Below are 21,055 nucleotides of genomic sequence, written 5' to 3' on the forward strand. Positions count from 1 at the left end.
GAATATTGTTTCAAGGTTTTATTTATATGATTGTCATTACAAGTTTTATTGCCTCAAAAGTCTTATCCTTTTATGCCCCTTATCTAAGTGTCATCATATGTAGACAAGAATTTTATTACACCTTCGTGTGTTGGTTGCTCTTTGTTGGCTTTTGCTCTCTTGGTCTAGTAGCTGAACACACTTGTCTTGAGTGTTATTTTATGTAGACAAGGCACGTTGATTCACACCATGGTGTGTGATTTTAGCCTATGTTGGCATTTGTGTCCTTGTTCTAGTCGCTGAGTTATATGCCCATGGTTGACTTCTTTCACTCAATTCAAGTGCCATTTTATGTAGATAAGAGATGTATTTTGTTTTTAGCCCATGGTTGACTTAATACTCTTGTTCTAGTAGCTGAACATATTTGATCTTGAGTGTATTTTTACGTAGACAAGAGATGTTTTTTGTCCATGTTGGCGTGTATTCTCTTGTTCTTGTCGTTGATACACTCAGTTCAAGTATTATTATATGTAGACAAGAGATATTTTTACACACCTTAGTGTGTGTCATTTGGCCTTTAATGGCATTATATTTATATTCTTGATCTAGTAGCTTATACACTTGATTTATGGGCTTTGGAGGACTAATGAGGTAGTGGTTTGTAATGGATGAACTATTGTTGAAATTTGCAAAATTTCATTCATGACTTGTGTTTTAAGATATTCAAGTGAATCATATTTTTGATATGCATATTTTAAAAATCAAGTTGATTTTTTGGCATATATTAAGTGCTTATGGTTCTTTGGCCACTTTTGTATGCAAAATGTGTTTTTGTCAATTGAGTGAGATTTTCCTAAATGGGTAAGATTCTCTACTCAAATAACACTCTTCGTTTTACCTCGTAAATGGATTTAAAACCTTGTGAACTCTTGTGTTTATTTTGTCTAAAGTATGCTTGGAGACGTCGTTTTTCTTGTTTAGCACTTCATTACATGTTTGAAGCATGTTCATTAATGATTCATTTAAGTATTAATTCATTTCATGATAATATATGCATAGGCTCTTTATGGCTTTTTAGGATCTCATTCAATAAAGCATATGTAACTTATGCCTCTTCGTAGGCTTGCTATGGTGTCCCTTAGGGGACCATTGTGTTATTCCTCATTATGGGGTTATGTTTGTACAATGTTGGACCTTATGAATGAATTATGCATTCTTGCAATTCATTTCCGCATAATTTGCTTCCGCTTACCATTTAACATGATATATGATTTTGAAATTTTGTTTTTTTCTAAATTTTCCTTATGCTAAAGTAAGTATTTTATCATGTGATCTTGCATAAATATAATTTTGCACCTTGTTAGGAAAGTTCCAATTGAGTAAAGTGCAAAGATATTTTTTACTTGTTCTTTGTTGTTGTTCCACAGGATCTTGAAGATAAGTGGAAAAGGAAGTACCTTGGATAGATCATGGAAGGTGCTCATCGTTAAAGACGTTGGAGGAAGACATTTACATTTTCAATGGCATTCGGACTAAAGGCTCTTGAAGCCTTGAGATTTTTCCTCTTGCTTTCTTCAATCTTTTTCGTTCCCTCACGCAAAGTTTGAGGCGGGGTGTTAAAATGTATCATTCAACCTTTGAAATACTATATATATTTTATATATATAAAGGATAATACATATGCATATATACAATATATGCATATGTATTATCCTAATTATATATATAACATATATATTTTTCTATTTATAGGCATAGGGGTAGTTTAGACATTTCCAGTTTTACGCATATTCCATTCGGAATATGTTTGTAATTTAACTTTATTTTTTCTTTTTCTATTTTTTTGGGTTTGCGCCACCTAGGGAGGCTCCCCAAAGAGTCGTTGGGGAGCCCCCAACGGTCACAAATGTGACCGTTGGGGGCTCCCAACGACTCCTTTGGGAGCCCCCTTTGTGGCTCCTCTCTTGTGTTATAAATAGGGGTCTCCCCCTTGTATTTCTTAGAGATTTGGAGGAGCTCTTGCTTCATTGTAAGGGGTTTTTCCCCTCTTCCCTTCTTTCAATAATATTCAACTTATGACTTTAAGTCATATTTTTGCCCCTTGTGTGGGTTTATGTGTTCGCACATTATGTGCTTATGTTGTTCCCTTTAATGGGTTTATTCACACTTTATGTGCATGTATGGGTTCATTATTGAACCTAATGTATTCAAAGCCACTTTCTAACAAAGTCTGCTAAGCTCTCGAGGGATTGATTTATTCGTATGGGTAGAAAGTGAGCCGATTTGGTCAGTCGATCCACTATTACCCATATAGCGTTATGTTGTTTCCGTCTTTTGGGCAAACCCATCACGAAATCCATGGTGATTTCTTCCCATTTCTATTGTGGAATCTTCATTTGCTGCATCATACCACCAGGCTTCTGATGTTCAATCTTGACTTGCTGACAAGTCAGACATTTGGAGACATAATTTGCGACTTCACGCTTCATTCCATTCCACCAATACCCTCGTTGTAAGTCTTTAAACATTTTTGTACTCCCCGAGTGTATGGTGTATTTGGACTTATGTGCTTCTCCCAATAGTTCTTCTTTCAACTTGGGGTCACTAGGGACCCAAAGTCGCTTTTGCAGCCAGATACTGCCATCTTCTTTGAGTGAGAAGTGTGAATGGGCTAGTGACTTCAATTTCTCATACTGGGGATCCTCTTTGTGACCTTCAATAATCTTTGTAAGGATCTCCGGATGGGCAGATAAATTAGATACCTTGATACTTTCCACGACATCTGCGAACGGTTTTCAATCAATGAATTCCTCCACCAAATTCCACCCTTTTGTCAATAGACTGGACAAACTGCAACCAGCTTTGCGACTAAGAGAGTCAACTACCACATTTGCCTTTCCTGGGTGATAGAAAATGGTAAAGTCGTAATCTTTTATAAACTCCAACCATTGTCGTTGTCGCATATTCAACTATTTCTGGGAAAACTGGTACTTGAGACTTTTGTGATCAGTAAATACCTCGAATTGTTCCCCATACATGTAATGTCGCCATATTTTCAAAGAAAACACTACGGCTGCCAATTCGAGATCATGAGTTGGATAGTTTCGTTCATGAATCTTTAATTGGCGAGAGGCATATGCTATCACCTTACCATTCTGCATTAAAACACATCCCAACCCAGTACCTGATGCGTCTGAGTAGACCATGAAACCACCATGACCTGAAGGTAAAGCCAACACTGGTGCGGTGGTAAGCTTCTTCTTTAAGATTTGGAAACTCTCATCGCACTTATCCGTCGATTCGAACTTAATTCCTTTCCTCAGAAGCTTGGTCATGGGCATGGCAATCCGTGAAAAGTCCTGAATGAATCTTCTATAATAGCTTGCTAATCCTAGAAAACTCCTGATATCACCGATATTCTTCGGTTGACCTCAATTTAATACAGCTTCAACCTTAGCCGGGTCCACAGCGACCTCGTCTCGCGATATGACATGGCCCAAGAACATGACCTTCTCGAGCCAGAATTTGCACTTGGAGAATTTGGCGAACAACTGGTGTTCCTTGAGAGTCCCCAATACAATCCTCAAATGTTCTCGATGTTGCTCTATGCTTTCAGAGTATATAAGTATATCATCAATAAATACAATCACAAAGGTATCCAAGTATGCTCTGAATACCCGATTCATCAAATCCATGAATGCGGTGGGAGCATTTGTCAATCCGAATGGCATAACTACGAACTCGTAGTGACCGTACCACGTTCTGAAGGCTGTCTTGGGAATATCATTGTCCTTGATCCGAAGTTGGTGGTATCCAGATCTGAGATCGATTTTTTAAAACACTTTAGCCTTTTGCAATTGATCGAACAAGTCTTCAATGCGAGGTAGGGGATACTTATTTTTTACGGTCGCTTGATTCAACATCCGATAGTCTATACACAACCTCACAGAACCCTCTTTCTTCTTCATAAAAAGAACTGGTGCTCCCCATGGTGACACGCTAGGTCTAATGAAGCGTTGCTCCATCAACTCTTGGAGTTGTTTCTTTAGTTCTTCCAATTTCGCTGGGGGCCATACGATAGGGCGCTTTTGAGATCGGTGTCGTCCCAGGCACCAACTCGATATGAAAATCTACCTCACGCTGTGGAGGTAGTCCAGGCAACTCATCTGGAAACACCTCTGGGAATTCACGAACCACTTCAAGTTCTCCTAATGGTGTGATCTTCGACTCGCAGGAGAATACATTTACTAGGAATGCTCGACACCCTTGCCGCATATACTTCTGAACCTTTAATACCGATACAATTCGGCCCTTCACCGTAGGTCTGGAGAGCCAAAACTCAACCTTTGGCAATCCTGGTCGGGACAAAACCACTTTCCCTTGGCGACAGAGAACATTGGCATAATGTTCATATAACCAATCCATCCTTAATTTGACATCATATTCAATCATATCGAGCAAGATTAGGTCGGCAGGTAAGTTCTGCCCTTCAAGTACAATTATTACATCAGGGAAGTAGTTTACACATATCGAATTGTATCCTATCGGATTATACACATCTAATGCATGTTTCAGGGATTCAGTATGTGCTCCTAAAAGTTTTGCAAACTCTATGGATATGAACGAATGTGTAGCACCACAGTCAAAGAGAACAAGTGCAACATGGCCATTAACAAGTACTGTACCTTGTACTAGATTTCCCTTTTCCAGCTCATCCACAGTGGTGGCATATACGCGTCCAGGCACCCTCTTCTTTGCATTTTGCTACGGTGCTTGCTGCTGCTGAGATGGTTGTTGCTGCTGCCCTCCTCCGGCATTCCGTTTCTGCATATCCGACATGTTCTTGTGGCACTGACGGGCATAATGACCCATCTTTCCACGGTAGAGACATGCACCGGTGTCTCTGGGGCAAGGTTGTTCGTAGTGGAACCGGTTGCACTTCTGGCACACTCTATTTTGTCCCTGTTGCTGCGGAGGACGATTACCACCATTGTACCTCTGCTTCTTGTGAGGTGGTTGGTGTTTCTTGCCACCTTGGTACTGTTGCGGACCAGCTTCCCGCTTTCACGATGTGCTCTCCTGACCCTTCCTCGACCGCTCTCAATCTTCGTTCAGCATAGTAGCCACTTCAATGGCTTGTGCGAGAGTGGATGGCGAATTGATCATCACACGAGTTCGTAACCCGTCCTTAAGTCCCCGAACATACTTAGTCGCTCTAGCCTTATCATTGTCAAATAAGTTCGGATAGTACCGCTCCAAGGTCCGAAATTTGGTAGTGTATTCTACCAGACTCATATTCCCCTGAAGAAGCTCTAGGAACTCCCGTTGCTTCTGATCACGAGCATGGTGGGGAAAATACGTCTCTAAAAATGCCCGTTTGAAATCTTCCCATGGAATAGTATCCATCCCGGCAAAGTGGATGGTTCGGGTTGTGTCCCACCACTTTTGAGCATCTTCCGTCAAGCGATAGGTACCAAAGTCCGTTTGTTCCTCGGGAACAGGCAAAACCCGAAATGCTGCTCTGTTTCCGCGATCCAGTTCTCGGCTACCTCTGGGTCAGCCTTTTCTGAAAAAGTTGACGGATTTAATTTCAAGAATTTCTTATATGTGATCGTGTTGGTATTTTGACTCCTGCTTATGGCCGCAGCTAGCTCTGTCTGGTTGCGCGTTTGAGTGTCCATTGCCTGAGCCAGATTACTGAGAGTTTCCATCACGAAACCCCTTTGCTCCTGCCATTCATTGGTTGTGCTCGAACTAGCTTGGGATCAGCGATACATCTATTAATCATTTCAATACACAAAATTTTACTATCTTTGAATTGTAGTGTTCCAAAAATCATTACATATATATATTTATACTTATATAGGAGAAACAATGTAATTATCATGACTAATAAAGTAAAAAAAATAAAAATTATACTCACAGAGCGATTACTGGATGTGGCATGACCGTGATCTTTGATTTATTGTTCTCAGGCTCTGATATCATAATTGTAACGCCCCGAAATTTTAACCCAAATTTTTGAGACTTTTTTTTTTTTAGGGTGTGGGCTGGGTCCGAACCGCGACCCGCACTCAGGATCCAACAACGTGTTGGATCCGGGTCTTTTTTAAAAATGTAGATCCATAGTTGGATCCAAAACCCTACCTAAGGATATATATATATATATTTTTTATTTATTTTTTTATTTATGTATATTGATATTTAATAGGTTTATATGTATAAGAGGTATCACTTAGGTATGGGTTCTGGATCCGAAACTTGGATCCGTGCCCAAATCCGCCCATATTACACTTAAAATATTAAAATTTTTAATGAAAAAATTGCGGTTATTACACTCTACATTCTTGACATACACAATTGAACTTACTCCTTTGTCGTCTTTTTCCTCTCTCGTAACAAATTCGAGTGGAGCGGGAGTGGTTTCATCAAGGTGACCTAAGAGACCTTGACTCCTTATAAAAGGAATGATTTGTCTCTTCCAAATCAAGAAGTTTGAGGTAGTTAACTTTTCAGAAACGAGTTGAGTGAGAAAACTTGAAGAAAGATTGGATGAAGAATGAATATCCATGAAGAAGAGTTTTAACAAGAAAAATGAACCCCTTTTTGTGTTACCAGAGTATCCACAAAGTGCTCAGTCTGCAGTCAGAGATGTTCGTTGATCGTCCTTTTTTTTTTTGGCTGAGAAACTCAAAAATTGGCGACTAGAGGCTGTCAGAAGAGATTCACACTGTATTCCAAGACTGGGTTTTCTTTTCTACTTTGAAAGGTCGGATATTTAAGCAATGAAAAAGAAATTTAGACTGTATTTTCAATGTGGAAGCAATGAGGAAAGGAAGAGAAAAAAGACTCTATTTTCAATGTGAATCCCACTCGTAACAGTCAAAAGAAATATGATACGAGAAAAGGGTTCTGAGAGTCGAATCAAAAGAGATTGTCACACAACAGGCTGGACATCAAAAGGGTTTAGAATCCCAGATTTGATGTCGCAGGTCTGCCCGAAATGCACGATCAGACTTGGATATCCAGCCCAGTAGAAGAAGGGATACGCAGAAAAGAGAAGAAAAAAAAATTGAATGGAATCTTAGTGTTTCACGTGAAACAGGACATTCACGTGAAACAAGCCTTTCCTTTCCTTGATGTACAGGGTTACCGTGAACCAGGATTCACGTGAGCTCTTCGTGAACAACTTAGGAATTCACGTGAGGCGTGAATCCACTAAAGGAAAAGAAAAGACTGTAGAAAAACAGAAAAAGGGGGAAAACGAGAGATGGAGATTGGGAATGGAGGTAGAGAAAAAGAAAATTGAAGAAGAAAAGAAGATGGGAGATAAAAGAAACCTCAAACCTTTGATCTGTCGCACCTTTGGAATCCTTTTCAACCCCTAGATGGATCTATGATCTGATACCATGAAAGTTTTCCTCTGCACCTGCGTTGAGAAGAAGAAGAGAGAGAGAGAGAGAGAGAGAGAGAGAGAGAGAGAGAGAGAGAGAGAGGTCGATTACGGCTGTCACGATTTTAGTCAAAAGAAATCGTGACCTAACTTATGTATTTAAGTTTACATTACAGTATGGGTCCGGATCTAGTGTATCCAGACCCGATAAATGCAAAAGGAGTTACATAGTCATTACATGGATATTACATGGATCGGGTCAGACCCTTTGCACCTTTTTCACTTACACCTCGAGGCTTACGTCTCACCTAAGTTTTTGGTGGGGCGCCTCGCTTCACCTCAACGCTTTCCACAACATTGGGCTAGACCGATGGTCTCCAGCAAGTCTGCTGTCTCAGAGTCTATTGGATGAGTAATCTTGTCTTATTTTTTGACAATCATATTACTGCGTTCTTAAGTCATCTCGTGGGATAACTTCAAATATTTGACATTTAGCCTATGTCACATGGGTGCGGGTGCGGCACAATTTCAAAAATTTTGGACACGGGGACACGGCTATATATATATATATATATCCAGTGTGTGCATATATGTGGATATTGTCCTCTAAAGTTTGGCACCATCATGAGTGTTCTTACAAACTTTGCAAATTGTACTTTTGCCCTTGCAGAAAGGGGGGTACTTTGCAATTTTTTCTAGGGCTTATGTTTGAGACTCATGCTATATATATATATATATTAAATATATATATAAAAAGATCATTTTTTTTTTGTTTTTTGCCCTAAAAATGGATATTTTTGGACTCGGTCAACATTGACCAAGTCCAAAACGAGAACGGAATCGGCCTCGATTCGTTGACCGAGTCCGGGCCGTGTCCTAAGCCGCACCCGTGTCGGGCCGTGTCGACTCGGGTGCGGCGCCTCCCTAGCCGAGTCCGTGTGACTTAGCATTTAGCTTGATTCCTCTGTTGATTGAGCTCTAAAGAATTTTGGACAGTTGTTTGCAGTGTGTGCAGCTGTGTTACACCCTGCATCTACATGTGACTGATACATGTGGTTACTGTTTGTAGCTGTTTGATGGGTTTTCACTTTCTTTGTATTGCTGGTAAGGATGCCTTGTAGCAGATTCTCTTTGTGGCTTTTAGCTGTCTTTCTGAACATCCAACCCTAAACTTTGCAATGGTTCTGCTGGGATTTTCAGGTTGTGGCTTGTCGTTCCCTGAAGCTTATGTATAGTACATGTGTGCACTTTGGTTCTAGAGCTCTAGAACAAAAAATGAGAGAGTATTTGAATACATAGAATATGATAATATTATTTGTGCTTTAATTTAACGGTTTATTCTTTCCTAGAGGCAGATTGTTCCAGCATTTTACTTGTGGTCGATGCTATTAAGTTCAACATGCTTGAGATAAGAAATTTTGCATGTTTGCAATCTTTCCTGGTTAGAGCTTGTTGGTGATGATTTGTTTGCTGTACTTGTTATCTATTCTGAAGATGGATAAGTTGAATGGTGTCTTGTTTTTTGTGCTCGTTGTTCATGCTTTCCTCATTAGGCTATGCCCCAGCTTGAGCTCATGAGTTGTAATGAGCTGAGTTAGTTCATCCCAGCCAATCTGAGCTTGTGGAATAAAAAATATTCTTGTTTTATGTTTAATGCACTAGGAATCAGACACCTAACCATTTCTTTCCCAACTGCATACCACAACCAAGTTTGTCACACCAATAAATATGTTATAACATACATGATATATACATTACCTTTATGTAATGAACTTATATGAGTGGACCCAAGGTGAGGACCCATGTCCATGCTCAGGTCAGCAATCCTTCATGTATTGCTCATGGCTTAGCTTGCCAAGCCTATTTTATGAGTGCAAACAAACTCTTGTTGAGACAAGCCAAGCCACAAGCTGCTTGCCCTCATTTACCAGCCATAATTGTGTGTGTGTGCTCACTGCTACTTTCACTTGGAAAAGCTGTTAGGATGTCGTTGAGACTTTTTTATTGATTGAACAATCATATTTCAGTTTCTGTAACTTCAATAGTGAGGTGTTAGGTAAGTAGAATTAGCATCATCATTAGTGATTTTCAGTCAGTGATTCCTGGTTACGTCCTTAACTTACTACTTTATAAGTTGCATTCAAATGGTTTAGGCTATCAACTTTGGAATAACAGAATTCCATTTGGGGAATCAATAAACTGTCATTTAGGTTGATGTTGCCCATGTCCGCTATTGTCACACAACTTACTATCTTCTATGCTTTGTGTGCATGATTAGCTTTTACTGGGATATTTACCAGTTGATCGATTATTATGTGAGGGAGAGTTGGCAGAGAACAGAGCAAAGTATGCTGCCTTAAAAGCAGAGCTTCTATTAAGCCCGGTATGTTGTTGGAATGAGGACTCATTTTTCCACTTTTGTTTACTCTGCTTTCAAAGCAGACTGTAGTTAAGTTTCAGAATGATGTTTATGTATCAGGAGTCATTTGACAAGTTGATCTCCCATTGACAATCTTGTTTCATCTAGGCAGTCAGAATTTTCTAGGAGGTTGGAAGAAGAGTCAAATTCTAACCAAGAGGATGGGTAGCTTTGGCGCGGGGCAGAAGACATAGGATTTGGAAGGCAATATTGACAACTCAGGAACACCTTCTAGAGTGAAGGTACCTACTCTTCAAGAAACAGAACATCTCAGTGCTTGTAAATACAATTGAGCCGTTATATCATTATTAGTGGTCCAAGCACAGTGAATCATGTTTAGCAGGTTTTGTTCCATGTGATTCCAGTAGTGTCAAGATTGTATCTGTATTTTTATTAATATAAAGTAGAGAACTTTTCTAGAGTGAAGGTACCCATCTTGAGAAATGCAAAGATGGATGGCTGTCAGGCTGGTCCCTGCATGCCCACCATGTAGCGACACTGCATATTGGGAATATATAATTTAAAAAAAAATTAAATAAAAATTTTTATTGGTGCTATTTTAAGCTGCGCTGGTAAACATTTTTTGCTGAAGGCCTTTCAGTGACGTGGTTATTGCGCCATAAAAAGTGTTTACTGGCGCAACTTTGGCCAGTAAAAGTTCTTTTCAATTTAGTTAAACATTTTTGCTGGCGTAGAACTGCACCAGTATTATATTTTTGCTGGCACAGAACTGCGTGAGTAAAAGATCTTTTTAATTTTGGGAAACATCTTTACTGGTGCAGAACTGCACCAGTATTCAAATTTTTCTGGTGCAGAACTGCACCAGTAAAAGATCTTTTTAATTTTGCGAAACATCTTTGCCTGTGCATATTTTTGCTGGCGCAAATTTGTCAGCAAAAACCCATTTTCCTGGCGGTGTAAAGTTGTGCCAAGAAAAGCATTAATGACGATGCCTTTCCTGGCACAAATTTGCGCTAGCAAAAAACCATTTTCCTGGCAGTGTAAAGTTGTGCCAAGAAAAGCATTAACGGCGATGCCTTTCTTGGTGCAACTGTTGGCACAAGAATTGCTGACATTATTTATGCGCCAGTGAAAACCTTTTTACTTGTAGTGCCATTTGGGAAGGTTTAATACTGACATCTTGGCTAAGTGGCTTTGGAGGATTTCTAGGAGAGATGACACACTTAGCATCATCTTTTCAGAATAGTATGGCTTGGCTGGATGGTCTTAGAGTTTGTTCGAAAACTTTAGATGAAGGAATGGATCTGGGATTTGGAATGGATGGATCTCATCATTTGACTCATTCAACAAGGTGGTTTCTTTTTAAAGTTGGCAAATGAGATTAAACTTGTTTGGTGTGAGGATGCCAAGTTAAGGGACTATTTTTCCCTTGTCTATAAAATGTAGACAAGGGCAAGTATGGCAAAGTTAGGGTTTTGTGGTCCCCTTTGACAATGGGCTGGGACATTATTTTGAGAAGGGACCTTATGGATTCTGTATTTCAACAATGAAATGCACTTATGGGTGTCTTAACAAACTACTACCCTTTTTTACAACTAGGGGACGTGCCATATTGGTCCCTCACCAAAGATGGCATTCTTTCAACATCTTCAATGTTCCGCTTCCTTGGGTCCTCATCTCCCTCTTGGCTCCCTTGTGGACTGCAAGGATCCCTCTTAGAGCCTCTCTTATGGGCTGGCTTATTCTGAATGATGTGGTTAATTTGGAGGTTATGCTAAAAAGTTGGGGTTCTATTTTGGCAATGTAATTTCTTTTGTACCCTAAGGAGTCGATCTTGGGACGATTTGTTTGTAGATTGAGACAACATTGATTTTCCTAAGGAGTTTTGATGGCTTCTCATTTTGACTTTAAGGGTGGCTGCTGAAAATTTATGTGGAGGGTATGGTGTTTGACAGTATGAAAGCTCCTGTGGCCGGAAAGAAACCAACGCATTTTTAAAGACAAGGCTAGTGATATTGAAGGGATCTGTAACCAGCTTAGTTGGAAACTAACCTTGAGGGCATGCCTAAAATGGCCTCATTTGGACACTGCAGATCAGCGGCCTAAGGATTTGTAATCTTGGTTTTATTCCTTGTTTACTGTATTAGTAGCGGGTTTTGTGGGATAGGGTGCGTGATACCTCATCACTGTCCAGACCCCCAACGTGAAATTCTGTTTTTTCTTTGCTGTATTTTTAGGGATACACACAAGCTGAGTTCGAGCCGAGCCTGGATTATTCAAACTCAGCTCGTTTCAAAATACCCTTGTTCAAGTGCGGCTTGAGCTTCAACGGTATTGATCAGACTCGGCTCAGTTCCAAGCTTGAGACGAGTTTAGCATTCTAAAAAGATATACAAAGGGAGAAGGTGGGATTGGATCCGTGACCTCCCACGTTGTAGAAATGACCCACAACTGCACCAGACCATGTCTTTTTGTTTATTGTGAATAGAAAAGAATACAAGTAAAATTGTGGGGCGTGAAATTTGGACTCAGCACCTTTGGTGGAAGAGGCGAACACACTACCCAGTAAGCTAGAAGTAACTCTTATATATATATAGCCTGAACTTGTTCAAACTGGGTTCATTTATGTTCACGGACCGAGCTTAAACGAGCCAATCTTGAGCTGGCTCGGCTCATTGTGCATCCCTATGTACTGTTAAACTAATATCAATATACTTCTCTTTCTCTTAAAAAAATAATTTAATTGAAGTAGAAATAGCAAAATAAATAATTTATTCTTTCTCTCTTTTTTTTTCTACCTACCATTTCCAGTAATAAAGAAGATGATAGATTACATCATTTGGACCGAGAAATATTTGATTTCAACGGCACATCAAATATCCGGTTAATGCCAGAGTATAAGACACCTTAATTAGCAATAAAACCTCCAAGAAACTGAAGATCAATTGAGTTTATTGGGGTTTAAACCAATGTTTTCAGTATAGGTGCGTATGGCCGATACATATAGTATCGGCAGAAAATCGATACGTGCTATTTTTTTTTAAATAAATGTTAAATACTTAAAATTATTATTTTTTGGCCGATTCATAATGATTCACTCGAGTATCAGTATGGCCTGATTCACCTGAATCGTTGGCCAAACGATACAGGGCCGATACCGATAATGACAACATTGGTTTAACCAGCAAACGTTAATATAACACATTTACTGGAAGTACAAAACCATGAGCAGCTCGTCTGGTTTCTCAGCCCTATTTACAACGTACTCACTCAGATGAATAAGGTAATGAAGGGGATGGAACCAGGACCTAGTTGTAGGTGTTTGGGCCTATACGTGTCTAATTAATTGATATCCAGAAAAGCTGAACTAATCTTGGCTTTTAATTAAAACCATATGAGATATAGAGAAGGGAGGAAACTTACATAGGGCTCCTTCTCTTTTATAGGCCCTCTAACCCTCTCCAAGGTAGCCCTTGAATAATGTTTTTTTTTTATTTTTTTGTTTTCCCTTTTCATAATTTTCTTAAGCATACATTTTTTTTCTTTATGAAATATCTTTTTTTTTTCTTCTAATTAGCTAACCTAGGCACTCACATGAATATGGTAATGAGGGGATGGAACCAAGACCTAGTTGTAGGTGTTTGGGCCTATACGTGTCTAATTAATTGATATCCAGAAAAGCTGAACTAATTTTGGCTTTTAATTAAAACCATATATGAAAGAGAAGGTTTAAATGTCAAAGGCCAGCTAAGTTCGGAAATAGGTCCTATTACAATAGTCAATTAAATCCTGTTTAAATGGGATAAAAACATTTTGATGTCCACAGTTCATTCCAACATTTTAAGTTTTTTTAATGATGAGGAACAGTTGACGAGAACAGAGTCACTTAAGGACTTGTCTGATGGCTTGTCCAGGATTGGACAAATGAACAAACAAATTACGGATATAACATTAGTTTTTGTTCATTCTATAACAACTGTATCAAGTTTGACATTTGTTTCGACTGTACAAAAGGTTGTGCTCCTTGTATCCAACGTTTGTTTTATGCTGTGCGCAGATAGCATGAACACACATGGATAATGGGTCAAATAACTTTGTTTTGGATCATATGACTCGATCCGTCCGACCATATGAGTGTTTTGATATATTTATTATGGATTTAGCCTCGTATATGGATCTTGGATTGGATCTAAAAACTAAAACATGTTTATAATTTGAGTCATTTGAGAAAAAATAGGAAATGATAGTTTTTTATATATAAATGATTTAATCAATGTTATATCACATCTAATTATAAAAGTTTATCATAAAAATATCAAACCTTAAAAGCAAATTAATTATAAAAAATCAAATTATCAAATCCTATTAAATCATAAATGCAAGAAAAAAACCATAAAATTAAATAAAACCCCTAATTCAAACCCTAACCAAAGGAAAAAGAATCCCTAATCAAATACAAAAAAAGTCTTGAAAATACAATAAAATAAATCACGAAAAACCAAAAAAAACTAAACTATAAGAAAAAACCATACAATTAAATAAAAAACACCTAATTCAAACCTTAACCAAAGAAAAAAAAATCTCTAATCAAATTACATAACCTTAAAATACAATAAAATAAATTATAAATAAACCCAAAAAACCTTAAACTATAAGAAAAAACATAAAATTAAATAGAAAACTCTGATTCAAACCCTAACCATAGAAAATAAAAAAATCCTTAATCAAACTAACTATAAAAAGCTTTAAAAAATTGATTCAAAGCTCTAATAAAAAAATTAAATAAAAAACTCCAATTAAATTAACTATAAAAAGTCCTAATTTAAGAATTCAAAGCCCTAATCAATAAAAATCAAAGAAAAAAACCTATTGAAATTAAAAAAAAATCTCTAATCATAGAGAAGAAGAAGAGAGAGAGGTGTCACCGCCAATGACACCCTGGTAGATCCACTGCCAATGACACCCTGAATAAAAATTTGATTCAAAATCTCTCTCTCTCTCTCTCTCTCTCTCTCTCTCTCTCTCTCTGAGAGAGAGAGAGAGAGAGACTAGGGCATGTTGTCGTCGACCAGTTGTTACAGTTGGCCTCTCTCTGGTGGCCTCGTCGCCTGGCTGCAAGAGAGAGAGAGAGAGAGAGAGAGAGAGAGAGAGAGAGAGAGAGAAGGACTTGTCGCCACTGGCCAGTTGTTGTTGATGGACTCATTGTCGGCCTCGCGCCGGTGGACTCGATGCCCGACTGCGAGAGAGAGAGAGAGAGAGAGAGAGAACAGAATGAGTCAAGGGACTATGCTCCCCGACTTTTTATTTTTATTTTGATTGTTCTTCCTATCCTTGTTCTTTTCATAACAAGGGGGGGGGGTGGAATTGTGTTTATCCCCTTTTCTGGAAACGGTGGATGACGTTTCACGTGTTCGCTGCATCCAACATTTGTTACAAACGTTGTTCTTGGCGTGTTTTTCATCCCGCGGTACAAGCCATCAAACCTTCCCTATGTTTGATGGCTTGTCCAGGATTGAACGAAATGAACAAAAAGGATGGTCTGTAACATCTGTTCCAAGTCCAACATTTGTTTGAACCGTACTCAGATGCTATGTTCCAAATGTCCATTGTTTGATGACAATATGCGGACAACTTGGATGGATAATGGATCAAATTACTTTGTTTTGGATTGTATGACCCGATCCGTCCACCATTTTACATGTTTTAACCAATTTATTATGGTTTTTTGCCCGGATATGGATCCAATTATGAAATTATATCTAAAATCATGATTTTTTGCCATGAATATGGATTTGAAATTAGATTTTTACCCTAATTATGGATTTTTGTCCCCAGTATGGATCTTGAATGACATTTTTGTCATGAATATGAATTTGGAATTGAATTTTTGCCATGAATATGGATATTTACCCCAAATATGGATCTCGAATTGGATTTTTGACCGCAATATGGATTTTTTGCCTCAAATATGGATCTAAAATTGGATATTTGTCCTGAATATGTATTTTTGCCTCGAATATGGATTTTTGTTTCAAATATCGATCTAGAATTGGATATTTGCTCTGAATATGTATTTTTGCCTCGAATATGGATCTCAAATTGGATTTTTGGTCCGAATATATATTTTTGCCTCGAATATGGATGTAGAATTGGATATTTGCTCTAAATATGTATATATTTTTGCCTTGAATATGGATCTCAAATTGGATTTTTGCCCCGAATATGAATCTCAAATTGGATTTTACTTTACTAACGGGTGGGCCCCAAAATCTTGGACAAGCAAATGATTTCCAGAAAACAAACACCTTTTAATCAAATCATGTATTGACTTAGGTTAGATCAGGTTTTTCTGATGTACTTTGGTTTTAACAAGTGATGACCACATCGTTCAAGTGAGAAAAGAAACCAAGCATAGTTTTCCAAAAGTTGATAAGCAACATGCTAAGTGCACCAAAACATGTCAATGTAAAAGGAAAGACATTAGTAAAGGTTCAAACATGTGAATGAATTACTGCATAAAAGAAACCAGGACTGATTGATGTAGTAGTCAAATGCCTGAGCTTTTGATGACTATAAGCTCCATTTGCGTCACTTCCATGCCTGTACTGCATACGACCCCCATACTTTTACTAGTTTCTCACTCACACAAAATAGAATAAATTGATTGCTCCCAAGCAGAAAGGACATGTGGGCATGGTTTTCTTGAACATAGAGTACGTGGTTCTGCAGACACAATTATATTCAATTTAACAAGACATTTGAATCCACAAAATTGGAAGGCATCCCTGGCTGTAACAAAAGTAAATACCTAACAAGAAAATATGAAAGAAAGAAATGAAGAGAGGCAGAGTGATGCCTTGTTGTATTTGTAATTTTCAATTTTAACCAATTCCATGGACAGAAAAACAGAAATCAGAGGCAGAGATACAAATATAATAAGCTTTAGCTTATCAATATAGTTTAAAATTCAAATGTACCGAACTGTGATCCTATACACAACAGCCTCTAGAAGATTAAATGATGCAACTCATCTTAGTAACAATTTTATTTCAGGCATGTGATGATTCAAAATAGAAATGATTTGATTTCTTCCATGAAAATTTCAAAAATTTCAGATGAAAAGATTCCATACAATTCAATTACAAAAAAAATAGATTCCACACGACAAGTTTAGTAGGAAGAGGCCATGCAATCATAATGGCAGTATTAATATGGTAGTAGGTCCAGCAAATTCGGGTGTCATGTCAACTATGGGCCATGTGATTGTAAAGTGTGGGTTTCTACGTGAAGCTAGGAAGATATTTGTTAGGATGAGGAGATGGGATGTGATATCGTAGACCATAATGATCAATGGTTATTTGAAACATAATCATGGGAAAGAAGCACCAAGCCTCTTATAGAAATGTGTGATAGTGACATTGTGCCTAACCAACACACTTTTACTGATGTTCTGAAGTGTGCTTCTCTAGATACAGGAAAACAGATACATGGCATTGCTAAAGGGTGATGGGATTTAAAAACTCATGTTGGTAGCTGTCTTATAGATATGTACATGAAAAATGGGGATCCAGAAAGTGCAAGGTTGGTCTTTGACGTAATGCCTGAAAATGATGTTGTTTCATTCAATACCATGATATCATGGTTATGGAAGAAATGGTAGTGGTGTTGTTGCCATAGAAACAAGTCCATTGAATGTCCTCTTACATTCTGTTGTTTCATATATACAAGTAATATCTCACATTGAATCATTCTTGTTATAATCTTTGCTGGAAGCTTTAAAGGCAAAAGGACTTAGAGATGATACTACATGTATAGTAATAGATATATTGCCACTAGAAAAGCCACCTACCTGTCATTTTTCTAATTAATTGACTTAGCACAGATTGACTTCCAACTAATCCCATGAAACTAAAGTCTTATGTGGCTTGGCCAAGCAAAGCTACAGACGTGATCAAATCACATGAGGCTTGGATACTTGCCCAACTAGATCAAAACTCAAACTGAGACTCAGGTGCCTAAGTGAGTCTACAATCCCAAGTCTGCAGCCAAGAATTAATTGGGCCAATCAAGTCTGCAGGCTAAGTTCTAAGTCAATTGCAACTCTAGATTCTGGAACCAAAATTCAAATTAGACACCATGAACTTCTAGTTCTTAAACCAAATTACAATAAGTAACATGATAAAAAACAAAGATCTTTAATAAATGATAAAAATCAAAGAGCAATTAGAGATATAATCAACTAAGAAGGGGAGCTGGTCATGTAGTTTAAATTTCATGATGTATTACTTTAGAAAAGCCTACTAATGTATACAAAAACTGCAAGAGCTCAACCACACCTACCACATGATGGAGAAATGCAAGTCCCCTGCAGCTCACACAATCCATGCAAATTCAATTCATCACCATACAAAGTATCAAATAGCAAAATATCAGGGATATCAACTCCAGTGTGAATTATATTATCAAGAAAAGCTAGGAGAGACTCCAAGTACATGCAAAAGATCAAAATTGACACCAGCTAACACCAACATTAGTCCTAAGTGAAATTCCAACATTGAACATTCTCTCATTCTTCATTTATATATCAAGGTCACGTGCAAGTCATACAATTTTTATATCATTGTACTAGAACACCTGAAAAGCCCCTTGACTAGTCTCAACATCACCAAGCAAGAAACTCCCACCATTTCCTTTGTACTCCCCAGTCGTAGCATGATATTTAGACTTGAAACTCTCAAAATTTTGACTAGTGAAATTCATAAAGAGCATAGCCAGACATGTAACAGATAATGAAGTTCACATGTTCTAAAACAAATCATACAACAACATCCAACTGAAAAATACTTGATTGCACTTATGCAAGGCACTATAAATAGACCTTGGCAAGTGCTTGATATGACTCATTTCCTGAACTATTTGAATAGAAGTGAAGCCACTCTAATTCTTCACAAACCGCTTAATGGAAAAAATAATATCATAATTATTATTATTAAAAAAATGTAACACTTCCACCTATTAGATACCTAGAATAGCTATGAGATCAATATTGAATTATTCACCAAGAAAGAAGCAACACCAATGCAATTCAAAGGCAGAATCACATAATAAAGTCTCTCAAAAATGAAACAAAACCTTATGAGATTTTCAACAGAATCATCCTTCATGTCAACACCATTAGTTGACAAAAAGGATTGGGTACTCCTTCCTAGTGCAACGAAGAATCCAAATATTGGTAAAAACATACAGGAACTGCTGACTATAGATATCCCAATAAGGACAACCTGAATTCAACGATAAAATGAAGAAACAAGAACAAGATTTCCTCAGGAAAATCAAAATCTCTAACATCAATACTTTCACATGTTGTGAGTCTTGACCATTTTCTTTCCCTGTCAATAGCTCGTTGCAGCTGTTTATGCATAAGATCCACCCAGAAAGCTAACTCTTCAGTGTTCTTTTTTTTTTCTCCCAACAAGCTCCAGCTCTAGGACCAAAGTGGGCAAGAAATTCTCTATGGAGGCCTATTTTCTCATAGAGTCATAAGCTTGATCTATAGGAATAAAATCAACAAGCTTCTTCATAAGTTTGTCAGTAACATCTGGTATAAGGGAGAAAAAGTGTGGGTCACTATGCGCAGACTGAGAATTGATGTTTTTTTGCTTTTGCGCATCACCCACAACCTTCAACCTCCAACTCCCTTCGATACAACTGGTTTGGCCCCGAATTCTGGCAACACTTCATCCTTCTCCACCTCCACAAGGCCAATCCCCCAGAACCGATAGTTTCACCAACTAGGTCACTCCCAAAATCAGATTTTTCATCACCACCCAAAACCCCAACCTCCGCAACACCAATCTTCCCCAATCCTCCCACTTTCTCTGAACACAAATTTCCTTCTTCCCCAACACCCACCTCCTCAACCCGACCCCAACAACCCTGGTTCAGCAGAAACACCATCCTCGCCATCCTCCAAAACTGCATCCCCATCTTCATCGTCTGCCTCCTCCGACACCTTGGCGATAAGCACCATCGTCGGGGCCGACCGAAGTTTGTCGGAAACATCACTGCCGCCCTCCACCGCTGCCCCTCTAGCCGCTACACAGAAGAGGGAGAGACAACTCTGAGAGAGAGTGTCGGACATGCGAGATGGTATGGCGTGCTCATTGAGAAAATTTTGTTTCTTTAGGGTATGTTTGATGCGTTGTTCCCAGCGTAATTCAGACAGAAATCTCGCTGGGAATGGCGATTTCCAACAAACATTGGATGTGGCGGACGACGTTCCGCACGTCTACCATGTCCTTATACATGTGATCTTTTCGTTCCACCCTCCCCCTTGTTACAGAAGTAACAGGAACGAGAAGAACAAAATTTTCTCGACGGGCATGCCTCTCTCTCCCGACGCTCTCTCCCTGTCAATGCATCTCTCTCCCTCATAGCCATGGAGGCGAGGCGGAAGACGATGACCTTTCTTCTGCAAGAAACACGGGAAAGAGATATCTAAGGGGATGAGGAGGATGAGAGGAATCGGCATCTCGCTCTCTCTTCTTGTTTTGATCTCTTCTCTCTCATAGGTCTTCATTTCAACAAATACAAAATGACATGAGCTGCAATAGGAAGGGGGCTGGTTGCCTTTGAAAGAAACATCAAAACCGCGAAGAAAAAGGGGCAATCCTCTCTTCCTTCGTGATTCAGCCCTTTTTGTGCACTACCTTCATTGGAGGGGACATCACTCAGGGAGAACGGCCGAACGAGACCTAAGATTTGGTTCCTCTGTGTATTGTTGAGGTTGAGAATGTGAGAAGCCCTCTTGGCCAACACCGATCTTGCTGGAGCTAAGTTTGTTTTGTAACTCTCCCTCTCTTTGAATGAAGGTGTATGATTGATGTAACCTTAACTTGATGTGTGAATGTTTGATTATGGGTTCTTTTGTTTGCTAAATATAACGAACTGACCTTTATGTTTATTATTCTTATATGCTAAGTTAAATTCCTGAAACTCACTCTTAAGATGAATTATTTCTGTTTCATGAACTTTTCATGTTGTTGAATGTACCTATAAAATTTGTTTGAGGTCGTTTGAGAGGTTCCCACCAACCGTTTGGTGAAACGCCTCTAAGACATAGCTGAACTTATTTACAAGCCTTTTTAGGTATGAAGTCTAATTTGTGCCCATTTGTTCTTGCACAATAATCTGTTTCATGTTTTTTGCTTCCACAATTTTTATGTTCTTTGATTCGCTTATGTTTGTTTAGGTTTTGTTTCATTTATTTCATTTAGTTCTATTTTTTAGTTAACCATTATTCT

At 38.4% G+C, this 21,055-nt stretch overlaps 1 long non-coding RNA gene across 1 annotated transcript in view; it reads left to right on the forward strand.

Moving 5' to 3' along the window:
- Positions 1 to 10,149, forward strand: part of LOC149832802 (uncharacterized) — a 42,096-nt gene extending 31,947 nt beyond the window's left edge. The window contains exons 2-3 of the long non-coding RNA XR_016433372.1: positions 9,651 to 9,755; positions 9,900 to 10,149. This is a non-coding gene — a long non-coding RNA (uncharacterized LOC149832802). The remainder of the gene's footprint in view (positions 1 to 9,650; positions 9,756 to 9,899) is intronic.
- Positions 10,150 to 21,055: the final 10,906 nt, after the last annotated feature.

Source organism: Nuphar pumila, chromosome 7, assembly GCF_984573655.1.
Source record: "Nuphar pumila chromosome 7, dmNupPumi1.hap1.1, whole genome shotgun sequence".
Taxonomy (NCBI): domain Eukaryota; kingdom Viridiplantae; phylum Streptophyta; class Magnoliopsida; order Nymphaeales; family Nymphaeaceae; genus Nuphar; species Nuphar pumila.